The 16,199-nt window shown below is 37.1% G+C and overlaps 1 protein-coding gene across 2 annotated transcripts in view; it reads left to right on the top strand.

The window, feature by feature from the left end:
- Nucleotides 1–16,199, top strand: part of LOC105481709 (Nedd4 family interacting protein 2) — a 70,538-nt gene that overhangs the window by 1,102 nt on the left and 53,237 nt on the right. The gene's annotated exons all lie outside the window — the stretch shown is intronic.

The raw sequence follows: 16,199 nt of genomic DNA, 5'->3' as shown, positions 1-16,199 counted from the left end.
AAACTTTGGTAACTGTATGTTGAAAAAAGTGAAATATGTTCCTCTATATTTTCAGTGTCAATTTTTAAATATATTTTTCTTTGTGTATTCTGGTGGTGACGTTGAAGATTCCTGTTGTAAACCTTAGTTAAAAATGGACTGAGCAATAGTTGACTGCTGTTGTGCTGTTGCAGCTAGGTAGCATGTCATTCTACAAACTTTCAGCCCATTTACTGAGGGAGACGAGATAAATAATACATAGCAGTGGTGGTGCAATTTATGGTTTATAAAACTTTACAAATTTAGGTATGTTAGCCCCAGGTTTCAACTTTCAAATCTATCTGCACATGTAAGACTTAGTTATAAGCCAAGACTTTCTATTAATAAGTACATTTTGGCAATATGAAGGACACTGTAAGATGAGATCCCAATGTATGTAATTTTGCATTTTTCTAAGATAAAAGCTCATGAGGCTTCTATTTTCAACTGGTTTGCATTCTTTAAAACCTACAAAAGGTCCGTGTTCCGAATTCTTTGAAAATGTAGCAGCTTTTCTCAACAACTTGGGAAATACTGTTTCTCCTAGTATGGAAAGCATTTTTCAAGTGTACACCCTTTTGATGGTTTGAAGGGCATTTCTAGGTTTGTAAATGTTAGCAAAAATAAAATGATACAAATATTGAATAATATCAGCAGTGGAACTTGTTTCATTTTTCTAATCTTCCTGTTAGATTAGAAACATCAACCATGTTCTCCTACACACGTCACTACTTAAAACACTGTTAATTTATGTAGCTCTCAGTTTTAAGATACTTGTTTTCCCTACAGCTCCTTTCAAAATAAATGGACATATTTTATTGCTGCCCCCTCCCCTCATTTTTTTCAAACTGATGATGTGTCCCACATAGACTTTGAGTGTTCCTTGAGAGCAGAGGGCAAAAATCAGTTCTTCTAAAGATAATGCCTACCAGTCCCTCTAAAGATAATACTTTAAGTAGGTAGGACATCGATTTGTTTTCCTTGTAAGGCAACAGTGTTAGGGTTACACAACTTACATAGTCATTTAACCTATCCAGTATAACTCTTGGTTTTGTTTATAATGGCCTGATTAATAACATCTAAGTGTATGTCAGAGAAAAAGCTGAATTGACATTTTCAGTAGACTTTTTAAACTAGGGATCAGTATTCAGCTCTGGCTTATATGATGAACATAACTATTTTGTGGTTGCCTTTAGCTCAGTTTTTGGGAAAACTGGAATGTGTAATAAACTGGAGCAATAAACAGCTTGAGTTGTCGAATGTTAAGGGATGACTAAGTCAGGAGATAGGCAAGTATACTTAGGGGTGAGATGGTATACAATGTTAATTTTTCACTTATTTAAAGAATTTAAATACAACTTTTCATACTGGAAAGCTAGCAGTGATGCTCAGGGTCATCAGAACGACCTACTACCATTAGCCAGTGCACAAGCTTTATCTAGAAACTGCTTTTTCTGTGATCTTTCCCTTCATTGTTAAAAGCACCCAAAATTTATTAAGTAAAGCAGTTAACAGTTTAGAGCTACAAAAATTCTTGATTGTTACCCTTCTAATTTCAGAAAAAGCCAGGTATGGTACATAATTTTCTGGGAAATTCAGTTTTGTTCGTTAGTAAATGAGCAGTGTTGCTAACTATGGTAAAGTTGACTTGGCTTGCAGCTGCTAGACCACATTCTAACTTTGATGTTCTTATTTTATTATTTATTTATTTTTTGAGATGGAGTCTCTGTCACTCAGGCTGGAGTGCAGTGGCGTGATCTCGGCTTGCTGCAACGTCTGCCTCCCAGGTTCAAGTGATTCTCCTACCTCAGCCTCCTGAGTCGCTGGGACTACAAGTGTGCTCCACCATGCCTGGCTAATTTTTGTATTTTAGTAGAGATAGGGTTTCACCGTGTTGGCCAGGCTTGTCTCAAACTCCTGACCTCAAATAATCTGCCCGCCTTGGCCTCTCAAAGTGCTGGGGTTGCAGGTGTGAGCCACAGAGCCCGTCCAAAGTTCTCTATTTTGAAGGATTATGTACTTCTACCAAGCTGACTTCTAAGATTGTACCTGTACCAAGCTGACTTCTTATTCTGTGTACAAGTTAAATTGGCAGTGTTGATTGTAGCAGTAATTTCCCAAACTATATTTCAGAATGAGAGTAAGTGTAACTGGAAGATTTACAATACATTAGCATATTAAAACCATGAAAAATTCTGCAGTAAAGACAGTGATTTGGATTTCTTTAACCTAGCTCTTCTTAATCTTTGTTTTGTTCTTTGTTTTTAAAAATTTAAGATTATGTTAACATTTCCAAAATATCAATTTTCTATGGAACATAATTTGAAGTATTCATTCTACAAAGATCTGAGTACTTTGCTCTTGTATCTGGGGAATTAGAGTTGCCCTCAATAAATCAGCTGGGAAGGAGGCTTGAAGGAGGCCTGACTATTAACGGGTAAAAAACCTGCAGGTTTTAAAGCCATCTGGGCTTATATATTAGATGATGCTGTTTGCAATTTGTGAGACCTTGGCTTAGTTACTTTACATCTTGAAGCCTCATTTTCCTCATATTAGTACCTACCTGACTAGGATTATTGTGAGAAATAATATAATACGTGTGTAAAACATATAAAGACTGGTACATGATAAATAAGTACCCTTTTTACAAGCTAATAAGTTAGTGTGCTAATGTTTCACGGTTGCTGGCAAAAAAGAGGTGACCTCCAGGTTAGAGACCGATCATTACTCATGGCATAGCAAGCAGCACGAACATCAGCATATTTGTGTAGGTTTTCCTAGCTACCAAATTCCACAAAGGGGCTGGGTGTCCATATGGATGCGTGCAGTGGGTTTGCATCACAACTGAGGAACTCAAAACCAAGGGTGCAGCCTTTTTTTTTTTTTTTTCTTCAAGCAGCAAATATCTTAGCAAACAAAAAACAAACTAGTTTACCTTTTCCTGGGATGGTAGTTACACACTGTGGTTGCCTGATCTTTGTTCCCGATGTAACTTATTAGAAGAAACAGCTCAGTATCAGGAAATGGAAAGCTTTACAGACTGACACACTCAGCAAGAATGTGCAGGGACATTCAGGCCCATGGCTGACTGCCTCACCCAATAGTGCATGTTCTGGATGAGATAATATATAATGAGTTTTCGGTATAGTCATTTCATTTTCCATTGGAAGGAAGTGTTGCAGCCTCTTACCTTTCCTTACTGTCTAGTTGTCACCTTTTCTTGCCAACCTTATTCCTTTGATCGTCTCTTGTTTGTTTCTTTGGAATTTATCAGTGTATTTTATCTGGTTTATATTCTTACTATACCTTTTTTACATTATCAAGGTTACCCAACTGCATAGTCTAACAGCTACTTTTCAGTTCTCACGTTGCTTGATTTCTCTGTTATATTGACAGTATGAACATTCTTTGAAAGTCCATCCTTATTCCTGATAATAAGAAACTTCCTACTTCTCTTGACTTCTTCTGACTTTTCTTGTCTTAGTGAACTCTTTTTGTACTTAATTCCTTCTCCTTAAATATTGATGCATTACCTGGTATGGAATATTGTCTATTAACTTTCTTCCTCATTTGACCATCCCTGAGGAATTGTTTGTACTATGTGAATCATATTTGTAGAATACAGGTTGAGTATTCCTACTCCAAAAACCTGAAATCTGAAATGCCCCCAAATCTGAAACTTTCTGAACACCACATGATATCACAAGTGGAAAATACCACACGTACATATTCAACACAATTTAGTTTCATGCACAGTCACGTTCATCTTTGGGATCCATTCCCAAGGTATTTCGTTATGTGTATGCAGTATTCCAAAATCCAAAAAAAATCTGAAATCCAAAACATTCTGGTCCCAAGCGTTTTAAATAAGGGATACTCAACCTGTATCAATCTTATTTTTGTTCTTTTGCTCAAAAACCTTCAGTGGCCCCTTACTGAACCTGCCCCCAACATTTAATAACATTTAATATTTAAACTTCCAAATTTATAAAAAAGTTGAAAGAATTGTACAGTTAACCTCCATACAAATTGTAGGCTCTACAGTTGTTAACAGTTTATTTTATTTGTGTTGTGTATTTATCAATCCATCTTTTTTTTTTGATCCTTTTGAAGTAAGTTGCAGGGATCAGTGTACTTGCCTGCAAGCCACGAATTTTTCATTAGCCTACATTTTAATATTTGTTTATGGTTCTTTTTCTTTGGGGTAAAATCAGTGTATATTGAAATGCACAAATCTTACATGGTCTAGTGGATGAACTTTGGCAAATTTATATACTCATGTAACCCAAACCACCTTTGACATGTAGAGCAGAGATCAGCAAACTATGGTCCAACTCCTGGTTTTGTAAATAAATTTTATTGGCACACAGCCGTGCCCATTCATTTACAGTGGTAGAGTTGAGGACATTCATGTACTGCATAATGACTTTTCATTCAATGAGGGACCTCATATACTAGGGTCCTGTAAGATATATTTAGATAAATACTGTTGTGTTACAATTGCCTACAGTATTCAATGCAATAACTTGCTGTACAGGTTTGTAGTCTAGGAGCAATAGGCTAGACCATACGGCCTAGTATGTAGTAGGCTATATATACAACCTAGATTAGCAAAAGTACACTCTCTGATGTTAGCACAGACACTCATCCATCATAGGGACCCCACCCTCATGACCTCATCTAAACCTAATTACCCCCCAAAGGCTCTAACTTCAAATAACATCACTCTGGTGATTAGGGTTTCAACATACACATTTTGGAGAGACACAGACATTCAGTTTGTACCACTACCTTTTACAGATAAATTTTACTGACCTGATACAGAACATTACCATCACCCTAGAAAGTTTCCTTATTATTCTTACTAGATCAATTCCTACCCCCCAGGTGACTGTTCTGATTTTTTCACTTCAAATTACCTAGTTTTGCCTATTCTAGAATCATACGGCATGTAGTCTACAAAGCTTCTTTCATTCAGCATGAGGTTTTTTAGATTGATCCATGTTTTTGTGTGTATCAGTAGCTCATCCCTTTTTATTGTATATTTTTCATCATATAAGTCATATGAATACACTGCAGTTTATCCGTTGCTATTGATGGATATTTGGCTTGTTTTTAGTTTTCTTTTGCTGTTATGAGTAAAACTGTTACATTCTTGTACAAATCTTTTTGTAAAGCTGATATGAATATTCTTGTACAAATCTTGTTGTGGACATATGTTTTTATTTGCCATGGGTGGAATTACTGAGTAATAGGGTAGGTGTATGTTTAAATTTTATAAGAAACCACCAGACTTTTTTCCAAAGTAGTTATGCCATTTTATACTTCCACCATCAATGTATGAAAGTTTTGGTTGCTCCACACACTTGCAAACATTCTGCTGCTGTCAGTCTTTTTAATTTTAACCATTCTGGTGGGTTTATTACATTTTTGAAGTTTAAAATTTCTGTTCTTAGCATACAAATTTTTTTGAATGGGCCCTCCCTACCTGCACAGTGACATATCTCAGCAATCTGTCTTCTTAATTTTTATGCACTCATTTCTCATCTGAAGTTCTGTACTCTCTCTGGTTTGTTTGCCTCATAAAATCCTGTTCTTAAATGTAAAAACTCCTTCGAATCTATAATTGAAAGAGGGAGGTAAAGAGAGCTTCTTACCTCTCTCATCAGCATCAAGGCAGAAGAAAGTTAGGATAATTTGTTATACTGAATTATGTGTTCGTGTGTCTTTCTAACCTTGTAGACTCTTGCTTTTTCTCAAAGGTGTATCAGGGTTATGTCAATGTCTGATTTTTATTTCATCTTTAAAATAGATCTTTACATGTTGAAAAAACTAATTGAGGAAATTTACACTCAAATATGTTGTATACTAAGTAGTACACCAAGTTGTACACCAATACTCAAATGTGTTGTATACCAAGTTGTTGCTTCTAACTTGAAGACCAGTTTTATGTTAATTTGGGTTGCGAGGGTAAATTGCTTTTAAACATACCCCAGATTAAAGTTTCTCTTGCTATTTTTGTGCCTGTCATGATATTAACTGTAAATATGTTATTTATTTGTTTGAGTTTAGCTCATTAAAAAAAATTATACAAATGAGTACACACCTGAACAGTGCTGAATCAAATGGTAGCCTTTGCTTAGGCACATTTGAGCAGTACATGATCTAGTACTGGAGGGCTATATGTGAGTGGCAAATAATTGCATTGGAATTGTATCATGAAAATACCATATTATAATTTATAGCTTATGTTTTTGAGTGCCCTTTGTCAGATTTATGCTAAAGATATGGTAGCAGTTTTTAGATATCATTATTAATTATGAAACAAAGATCCTATAACTCATTCATCTGACATATAATAGCTTATGAAGTACTTCTGTCTGCTTCTGTTTTAGGTGTTGGTGAATAAGACAGTTAAGTTTTTGTCTCATGGCTCATGCTTTGGTGGAGGGAGTGCAGATAGATAAGTAAGCCTAATTTCAGATAGTAATGAATTCTTTGAAGAAAATAAAGCAAGTTGATGGAATAAATAATACATTCTATCAATTGTGAAATAGCAATAATAGAACAGTAATTACATTATATTAATAAAATGCTGCTAAATGCTTTATACATATTAGCACACTTAATCCTTCCACTTCTATGAAGTAGATAATGTCATTATACTCATTTTGCAGATGAGAAACATGAGACACAAGTTAAATAAAGGCCCAGCTGTGATGGAGTTGGTATTCAGACTTGGGTGTTTTAGTTTTATATTGCTGTGTAACAATCATCTCTAAATACAAGCATTTTATTTTCTTTTAAGATCCATGGGTTGAGTGTGATCAGGGAATTGTTGAGTCTAGTCTACATGGGGTTAGCTGGGGCTGGAGCCATTTTGGGGCTTGATTGGGTTGGAATTTCCAGGATGTCTCACTCACTTGGCTGCAGTTGATGTTGTCTATTTTCTGGGAGCTCAGCTGGGACTGTTGACTTAAGCATCTCAGTTCTCCTCTGTGTGCCCTCTTGATGTGACCTTGGCTTCCCACAGCATACAAGAAAGAGGAAGCTGCCGTTCTCAGGGCCTGGGCTTGGAAATTCGTAGTGTCATTTTTGCAGTGTCCTATTGGTCAGAGCAGTTGAAAGACCCCCTAAATTCAAAGGAAGAAGGAATAAATTCCATCTGTCAGTGGGGGAGAAACATGCACATACATGGAGGGAAGAAAGCGATAGTGGCCATCTTTGGAGATGATGTACCACACCAGTCAATTTGACCCCTTAGTAAATAGGGATCAGCTTAGTCAGGGAACTCCATACACTCTGAAGTTGTGACAGTCAGGCAGACTTGATTGAAATGTGAAGATCTAGTTCTAGTTGATGAGGATTGTAAATGTAATAGTAACCTGTAGTGAAAATCAGTTTGTTGACTGAAGATATAGGAGGAAAGCTGTATGGCTGCAGCAAAGTTAAGGGGATGGCCTAGAGTGGAATGGGACAAAACAGAAACAAATTTTATGCTGGATTCGATAGACGAATGCAACTCTCATTTATAACTCTAGTTTATAATTGTTTCGTGAAAGCAGTTAGGGCCACCTACATGATTTGCAAAGTCTAATGCTGAATGAAAATGTGGGGCCCTGGCCTGTGATGAGGATGTCAATCTCCCCTTTCTGCAGAGCTCGTCTTTGTACAGGTCTATGGACCCCTAAGCAAATATGGAGTCTCCACATCAGGACATGCTCATTACCTACATCAGTGATAGGCAAGAGGCCACCCTCTGAAATGTGCCAGGGTGCTTCTAGCCTAGGATGGAGATGGCTGTCACCTTGCCTTTCCCCGAGTTGTGGCGTGAGGACTGGGAGGTCAGACTGAGCCAAAGGGTTCAATTGAGTGAGAACACTTCCTGGAGAGGCAGACTGCTGGTAAGCTGAGGTGTCAGGCCCCTGGCACATGCTCCATTGGAGTCCTATTAGAGTTTACTTACAAAACTGATATTTAGAGATCAAATTATTAAGAATTTTAAGACAGTGATCACAGGGTATTAAACTCCAATCATGGGTTCCTCCTGACTGGTGGTCCCATGTGACTACAGTGATCACATGCTCATGAAGATGGCCCTGAAGGCTGTGTTACTTGGGATGGTGGTGGTGGTGATGTAGACCGGGGGTTAGTAAACCCTCTCTGTAAAGGGCCAGATAGTATTTTCGGCTTTACAGGCCATGTGGTCTTTGTCACAGCTACTCAGATCTGCCATTGTAATGTAACAGTATCCATACCAAATATGAAAATGAACAAATGGGCTGTGTTCCAGAAAACTATTTGCAAAAACAGTGTGCTGGATTTGGCCTACTTGCTCTGGTTTGCCCACTCCAATGTAGATGTTATAGGAATGTACCTCATATAGTCCTGAAGCTTGGCATGTTGAAGGGCACTTCAGAAAAATTATTTTTTTTTTTCTTTTTTTTTGAGACAGAGTCTCACTCTGTTGCCCAGGCTGAAGTGCAGTGGTGCGATCTCGGCTCATTGCAAGCTCCGCCTCCCGGTTTCATGCCATTCTCCTGCTTCAGCCTCCTGAGTAGCTGGGACTACAGGCGCCCGCCACCACACCCGGCTCACTTTTTGTATTTTTAGTAGAGATGGGGTTTCACCGTGTTAGCCAGGATGGTCTCGATCTCCTGACCTCGTGATCCTCCCACCTCAGCTTCCCAAAGTACTGGGATTACAGGCGTGAGCTACTGTGCCTGGCGCAGAAAAATTAATTTTTTATTTCACCCAGTCTCTAAATAAATTCCTAACGATGTGGTGAGGTGGTTTTGCATCCCTTATTTGCACCTGATAATCAGTCAAGCACCTAGTCTGTCCCTAGAATTGGGATGGATATGAGTGGATAGTAGAAGAGAATATAATACTGCCTGTGAGAGTGGCAAAGACAGCTTATTCAAATATGGTGGAATCTTCATTCTGTTAGTGTGATCTCCTCACCAAGGTTATTCTTGACTACCTTATTTTAAATCACTGTGTTTTATCCAGAGTACTTACCACCATCTGGTATTCCAAATATTTTGCTTATTTATTTCCTACCTCCCTTCTTCCTCCCTGAATTTAAGTCTCATGATGATAGAGAGATTTTTGTCTGTTTTGCTCACTACTGTGTATATCTTTCCATACCTGGCATGTGGTAGACTTTCAGTATTTGATAAAGGTGAATGAATGGTGCTAGTTCAAGGCCAATCTTATAGACATAAAACCTTGCCTATGTTATTTTATTCCTTTTTATATTTGTTCTGTCTCTGCTACTGAGACCTGGGCTCTTTAAGGTGGGGGTGATGGTGGTGGTTGTTTTTCTGCATTTTCTTCCAGCTTAAAATATATTGCTTAGTCTTCCTCCGCCTCTCCTCTCTCTCTGAATCTTCCTCCGCCTCTCCTCTCTCTCTGAATGGTGTCCTTTAGAGTTGTTCAGTAAGTAGCCTATGAAGCCATATGCAGTGGCCCTGCTTATCACTTTCATAAACTCTGGAGTTGTGAATACTGGTTTGATTTTCCTTATCTTTTTAATATTGATTACTCAGCAACTATTTTCTTCTTACTATTTTCTTAATATCTGACTTTCATTCTAAAACATTGCTCAATTGTATGTGTATCCACAGTATGTTATTTTAGGATTTTGTATGTATTCTATATATGTCGGCCTAACTCGAGTTTAATTAACTGTGGAATGGTATGGAATCTTCTGCTGACGTTTAGTCAGTGTAAATTTACTGACAAGATCACTGTAATTAAGGCTATGTAATTGTAAATCATTGTATGTCTCTGTTTTTGGGCCTTGTTGTTATGGTTTTGAACTTTCAGATGTTTGATCACTTAGCTGGAATTAGGGTGTGGGTAAAATTCTTGTTAAAGACATGCTAAATGCAAGTTGGGAAATGCAGTAGCCTAAGATTTACTATCAGATTATTTCAGGGTTTTGACTTGCTTTTAAGATTTGTTTGAACATGTACGGTTTAATATTTTAAAAGTTCAGTAATGTGCTGTGGTTTAGTTCGTCTATGATGTTTCTCCAGAATTACTCATAACATTATGTAAAGAAATTGTGCTGTTTGGACAGAGGTTTTGAGAATAAGGGAGTGAACTGGAGTTCATTGTGTAAAAGAACCTTTCAGTGTGATGGTATTAACCCCTTTACTAATTTTAGGGGTCTTAGGACATATAGCCTGTTGGATATTGGACTGAGGAAATCCAGTAGTGACACTTTTTTTTTTTTTTCCTTTCTTTACAAGTGTTCAAAGTGACAGCTTTTATAGAACATTTGTTCTCACCTCGGGAGAGCTTTCATCTATATCAGATGACTTTTTGTGTGATTTCTCTCCAAAGGGAAGAGTCTTGAAATAACACTTGAGAGTTTTGTGTTTTTTGAGGCAGAGTCTCGGTGTGTTACCCAGGCTGGAGTGCAGTCTGGTGGATCACAGCACTGCAGCCCCAACCTTCTGGGTTCAAGCAGTCTTCCCCCTCAGCCTCCCAAGTAGCTAAGACTACAGGCATGCATCACCACACTTGGCTGATTTTTTTCTTTTTTAGAGATAGAATCTTACTATGTTGCCCAGTCTGTTCTCAAATCATTTCCTGCCTTGGCCTCCCAAAGTGCTGGGATTACATACATGAGCCACTGTTCCTGGACACACTTAAGAGCCTTTTAAGTTTTTGTTTTTAACCTTTAGAGAGCAACAGGAGCACCCGCATACCTCATCCCTGCCTACTTTGTTGTTGCATTGCGTACTTTGGCCATGTTTTAAACTATAATGCTTTTGTTTCTTCTATCACCATCCCAAATCATGCTATCTCTTGCTTTGTAGCTTTTAAACGTATCTTTCCCATTTTTTCTTTTCTCCCTCCTTCCTCCAGGACTAATTTCAATTCTGTATTCAGATCTATATTTAGATCTTATTTTCTTCAAAAAACCTTTCCTTCCCTTTTACCTCTCCATCTCCATTTCCTGCTCTTTACTTTCAAGTTCTGTGTGTTCTTTTAACAGTGTGCACTTATCCTTGTTATAGCCCTTATTTCATGGTGTGTATTTCCTCACTAGATTGTAAACTCAGTGGGAAGCAGGGCTTAGATCTGTCTTGTTTATAATAGTTTGTCATTGTACTGGTCCTGTTATAGGTGAAAAATAAATACTTATTAAAGAAATAAATGGATGTCTTTTCTGAATGACTCCAAGTGTATGCATGGCAATACTGGTATATTTTCTTATGTTTATAAAGCGATATGTAGTTTTAGAGAATTCTGTGCTATAAAAGTAATAATGTTTTGCACAGCCTATATACTGTTGATATTCTTGATGTTCATAATTAGGATATATCCTTTGCTTTTATAATAGTGCTGATTAATCAGTTTAGATGAGTTCTGGTATTTTTGAAAAATTCCTCTTGTGACCCATGGCTTGCATTTGCAAGACAGTAACTATGGTTAGGTTATTTTGTCTACCCATGGAAAACAGAAAAGGAAATTGTTTCCAGATATTGTGGAAGTAGAGGAGTCTTTAGTGATCATTTTCTTCAATGTGCTCATTTTACAGAAGACTATCCGAGGGAGGTTCTGTTCAAGGTTATGCAGGAAAGCTTCGAGGACAAATTTTATTACCATAAACATAGCAACAGAGTTAAAATACATCAAGGATCCTGGGAAATAAAACCTTTATGATAGCTAACTTTCTTTTATTTATGACAATGCCAGACATAGGGAGCATGGATGGTATAGCATAAAAGTCTGCTACAGTGAACCCAGCCGATTGTGTAGCACCCACAACTCAGTAACCTTTCATTGGGCTGGGTTTAGCTTGTAGGTAAGTTTTCTTTAACTGTCATATTAAAAAAAAGTCAAGTAGTACATGTACAGTTTTAAAATTCCGAGCACCAAAAGACAAATAATTAAAAACAGCAATCTCCTTTTCACCCTTTATCTTGTAAGTTTTTCTCCTTGTAGGGGAAGAACCCAAAAAACCTTTGAACTATTTCACCTGCTTTATTTTACTCTGTATTTTTAACATATGCAGTTTCAGCCACTAATTTATTTTTATTAATTTTACTTTGCTTTCTTACATGTCCTTGGTTTCCCTACCCAAATCATGATCTTTGTAGTCCTGCCTCTTGGGTTCAAGTGTTGACTTCTCAAAAACATTGTGACCTTGGGCCAACTATTCTATGTTGTTGTTTCCTCATCTGTAACGTACGGACAGTACAGAATTCTATCTCAGAATTATTGTGAAGATTAAATGTATGAAAACCATCTAATTTTTGCTTAAATCAGTGACTGATATTTACATTTTATGACTGAAAAAATAACTCATCACTGAGTTAAGCAGTATATTTTGTATAATTTAAAAAATGTTTCGTGGGGCTACTTAATTTTTATTTCTTTAGTTATCTATATATTGTTAATTTTTTGCATATCCTCTGGTGACTTTCCCAAACTTACTTTTCATGTTAATTTTTGCATGGTCAGAGTTATTGGATTAGTTCCTTTTTTCTTTGAAGACATTCTTCCTAGAGCCCTCTATTCTCCTATTTCAACTGTACTATTTGCTCTCTAGGCCTGATGCACAGCTGTCATACTGAGACTTTTCCCTGTAGATGTGTTATATTTCCTGTTTGTTGCACTGTAAGTGTAAGTCTTTTGTTGTTTTTGTTTACTCGTTTATTTTGCTGGAAGATGTTTTCCCATAGGTTCTTAAGAAGGGATACTTGGGAGGTTAAACATTTTTTAAGACATTGAGTTTGCTGACGTAAAGCTCATTTTAATGTCATTTTAATGTCTATAATACCTGTAGTGATAATAACCTCTTTTTCATTCCTGGTATTGGAGATCTTCTGTATTCTTTTTTCCTTAAATGGTCTAGCTGTGATTTTCTGTCAATTTTATCGATCTTTTTAAAGAATCATCTTTTGACTTTGTTAAATTTCTGTTGTTCTATGTTACCGATTTCTGTTTTTACCTTATTTACTGTTTTTCTCTTTGTGTTATGGTTTACTTTTTGTGTGTGTCTAATTTCTACTTATTTGATATTTTTCTAGAAATCTTATTTTCTAATTTGATTTTATTCACTTTAAATTTCTTGAGACATTTTTATGGGCTAATATATCCAACTTGATATACTGTGTGCACTTGAAAATAATGTATATTCTTCAGTTGTTGGATGTAGTGTTCTAAAAATGTCAGATCAGGTTCATAGTATTGTTCTGATCTTCTTTGTCTCTACTGATTTTGTTTTTATGTTCTACTAATTGCTGAAGAAGAGTTATTAAAATCTGAAATGATATAATGATCCTTTAATGATCTGTTTCTTGTTTTCTAAGTTTTGCTCTCTTATGAAATGCCCCACTTTATCTCTGATAGTGATCTTTGTCTTCAAGTCTATTTTACATGATACTAACATAGGCTTCTTATTTTATATTCAGGTTGGTGCAAAAATAATTGCAGTTTTTGCCATTTTTTTGAAATATTTTCAAATGGCAAAAACCACAAATACTTTTGCAACAACCTAAACATTTTTGTGTGGTGTATCTTTTTCTGTTTACTTTCAACCTATCTAGGTCTTTTAAATGTGTCTTTTGTTGGTACCTTATAGTTAGGTCCTACTTTTAACAGCTTCTGCCTTCTCATCGGAGTGTTTGTATTTAATGTGATTGTTGATATGATTGATTTACTGTTTGGGTGAGGGAGAAGGGACAAGATGGAGGAAGGTAAACAAGAAGGCACCGCCCCTGTTGCTTCCGGGTTCTTCATCACCAACTTACCGCGCCTGGGAAAATGCAGATCAACTGAGCAGGCGCCACCGGACCTCAATCCGAAGAGATCGAAACTTACCCGGCCACGCCTATGGAGACGCCCCTATCATGCCCTAATCCCGCCCACTGCCCTCCCCCTTCGAGTACCAATGCATAAAAGTCCGCTGCGGGCAGGAGCTGGCCTGACTTCTTTGGCGCCCGCATTCGTGGACTGGAGAACCTCACCAGAGAGCCAGAGCGCCAGTGCAACTTTCCTGGCCCCCCAACACCTGAGGACCAGAGAACCTCGCTGGAGAGTGTGTGCATATTTGCAATAAAGGGCTGCCGCTTTCATATGTACTTTGGCCTCATGTTTAATTACTTAGCTCTCCTAAATTAAGTATTAAGTTACATTAAATTAAATTAAGACAGTTTTGTTTTAGCAGGCAATCAGCTCTCATAGATTCAGATTGTAAGCTGGATCTCTTATGCTGTGTGCAGTGATTCAAATCTTAGCTCAGATCCTTAGGCTTTTACTAGTATCAGTTTTGGATCAGTCCTACATATGCGTGGCTTAAGGGTTAATGGTTGCCCCTTACTTTCTAGTTTGCATGGGCTCCATTCCATGCTTCCTCGGGCTAGAATAGGGTTTCTAGTGGAATTTTAGCATCCTGTATCTCTGTTCCTCTCCATAACTGTGGCTTTACCTTAGAACAAAGCTGCAAAAAGAAAGGGAAACTTACCTGGTACAGGTTACTTTTTCAAGTTTAACTTCCCTCTACGTCTTTGCCTGTCTTTTTTAATATTGAGAATGCCCAGGTAGTTGTGTTTTTTAAATTTTTTAAAATTCTTTTTGTATTTTGTCCTAAGTTCATAATTGCTCTCAGTTGGGAAGGCTGGACTGTAGGGGGCTACTGCCATGCTGGAAGTAGAACCAACTGTAGATATTTGAGTTTTTTTTTTTTTTTCCCCTTACTCACTGCATTAACTTTCCCCCTAGTATTTTTGTTTTTTCTTTCATGTTGGAAGTTTTCTTTAAATTTAGGTGTTCCTTCCATGCCCATTTATATCCTATATCTGTGGGGGGTGTGTGTGTGTGTGTGTGTGTGTGTGTGTGTGTACTTGTTGATCTTGGTTTCGATGTTTTATCATGTCTTGGTGAACCAGCCTTTTCTGTGGGACCCTCCCAGATGTCAGTGTCTGCAATTTATTTAGGAAGCTATGGCAGTAGTTTAGGTAAAGGATAATAGTGGCTTGGATTAGGGTAGTGTCACTAAAGAGAAGTGGGTGGATGGATTCAAAGATGTGTGTGTTTGAGTGTGTACCTTCAAATCAGCTTTACAAATACTCATAAAGGTCAATTTGTGCTGAGAGGAGATTACTACCTGTGAATTTTTATTGGAGGCATCTTAAAATAGAAAGAGCTTGAATTTAGAGACCGTTAAACCTGGGTGTGAATCTTTTTGTTTTGTTCATCTTAGTTCCTATTGCAGACAAATGAAGTAATGAAATTCAGGTTTTTACATTTTTACTAGAAAATGCTAGTCATGTTGTTTTCTTTAAAAACCTCAGTATGGCAGTGTTTTTAAATTGTCTAGTGCCTTAAGAGATATGGCATTATAATGATCAGTATAACTTGAAAATGGGCATTATTAATACAAAAATAAAGGAATATGAACCTTTCAAAACAGAAAGCACCGGGTCCGAATGGGTTCACTGGAGAATTCTTCTGTCCTAGTCTGATTTTGTGCTGCCATATCAATACCACAGACTGTGTAGTTTATAAGAAAAGAAATTTATTTCCCACAGTTTTGGATGCTGGGAAGTTCATTATTAAAGGTGCTGCCATCCGTTGAGCGCTTTCATGCTATGTCATTCCACGTCAGAAAGTAGAAAGGCAAGAGAGTATGAGAGAAAAAGAAGGGAACTGAACTCATCTTTTTATCAAGAACCTACTCCTGCACTGATTACATTAATCCGTTTATGAGGACAGAGCTGTCATGACCAAATCACCTCTTGGAGATTCCATCTCTCAACATTGTTGCACTGGAGATTAAGTTTGTATCACAGGAGTTTTGGAGGACATGCTCAAAGGATAGCGTCTAACAATAATTTAAGGAAGAAATTATTTCAGTTCTCTACAGTCTTTTCTAGAAAATTGAAGGCTGACTCATTCTCTGAGGCCAGCATTTCCCTAATATCAAAGCCAGACAAGATATTTTAAGAAATCTACAGACCAATAGTTCTTATAAATGCAGATGTAACAGTCCTCAACAAAATAACAAGTAAAATTCAACAATGTGTAAAATTAATTATGTGCCATGACCAAATGGGATCTTTTCCAAGTATGCAAGGGTGGTTCAACATTCAAAAATTAATTAATCTATTACATCAGTGGCTAAAGAAGAAAAATCACATGATCATATAACAGCTTCA

The sequence above is a fragment of the Macaca nemestrina genome, chromosome 16, assembly GCF_043159975.1.
Source record: "Macaca nemestrina isolate mMacNem1 chromosome 16, mMacNem.hap1, whole genome shotgun sequence".
Classification (NCBI taxonomy): Eukaryota; Metazoa; Chordata; class Mammalia; order Primates; family Cercopithecidae; genus Macaca; species Macaca nemestrina.
Note: the sequence above shows the minus strand (reverse complement) of the source record. Positions and strands in the feature narration are given on the sequence as shown.